We start from the raw sequence: 1,255 nt of genomic DNA, 5'->3' as shown, positions 1-1,255 counted from the left end.
GGGAAGAGGACTGAGAGGAAGAAGTGTTGGGAATAGAAGAGACAAAGGTGCCAAACTTGAGCATAGACCTGTCTACAACACTATCTTCCTGATCATAGGAAAATCCTAGACCAGTCTTTGTCTTGGCAGGGATCTGAGCGTTAATGATCTCAGAGGCTTTAGAAGAAGCTTTACACCATCCTTCAATGGCTCGCTCACACTCAGCGATAGCCTTCTCACGTTCAACAGTGATGGTTTGGTTTACAATAACCTGATCTTTAAGATTTTCCTCAACAGAGGTCAATTCTTTGATCTTAGAATAGCAAATCTTCAATTGTTCATGAAGATCAATATTAAGCATTTCAGCTTTTGATTTGCCATTGAGGGCATTGTAAAGGTCAACTGTCAGAGTATCCAGTGCAGAAAGACTAGGAGAAGAAGAAGAGGGTTCATTCAGGAAACATATCTGAGTAGAAGAAGAAGATGGCTCTGAGGAGGTGGATGCTTCAGAAGATCCTTCATCAGCATTAAAGGCCATCATGTAGACATAGGCTTTATCTTCTTCATGAGAAGATGATTCATCAGATGATTCAGCCCAGTCATGCTCTTCAGCAACAAGACCTTTAGACTTGTGCCGGTTTTCTTCGTCTTCTTGTACTTCTCCTTCAGCTTAGAGTATTTCTCATCTATGGTCCTGAAGGAGGAAGGAGCTTTAGAGGATGGCGTCACAGTCTTCTTCGATCTGCATTCACCTGCAAAGTGTCCAGGCCGGTGACAATAGCAGACAGCTGAAGCCTTGTCTATTCTTTCAGACTTTGGCTTCTCCCTAAGGGATAGCTGAGGAGATCTGCGGAATTTACTCTTATTGGCGAACCTCCTAAATGACTTAGTTAGGAGTGCCAAGGACTCATCAAAATATGTTAAATCAGATTCTGGAATGTCCTCAGAAGAGTCCATCTCCATGATGACCACGGGAGGTAGAGAAGAAACAAAAGGAGTAGAAGCATCAACTGAAGAAGATTCAGAGATCAAAGCTAAAGGAGAGCTTTTCATTTCCCTGGATTCTTTTACAAGATTCCTTTTYAGTTGACGAGATTGCTCATGGTTAAGCAGAATCCCGTATAAAGACRAAAGAGAAAGAGTGGACATGTCATTTGACATCTTAAGACACATGRAAAAGGTGTCCCAAGACTCAGGAAGACATTCTAGAAACTTAGTCAAAGTTTCAGAATTAGAATATTCCCTGTCGACAGCCCTAAGATCAATAAGAAGGCAA

Source organism: Cynara cardunculus (genome assembly GCF_001531365.2).
Source record: "Cynara cardunculus var. scolymus isolate 2C chromosome LG 10, CcrdV1, whole genome shotgun sequence".
Lineage (NCBI taxonomy): Eukaryota > Viridiplantae > Streptophyta > Magnoliopsida > Asterales > Asteraceae > Cynara > Cynara cardunculus.
The sequence above is the reverse complement of the archived record's forward strand: the minus strand, read 5'-3'. Positions refer to the sequence as shown.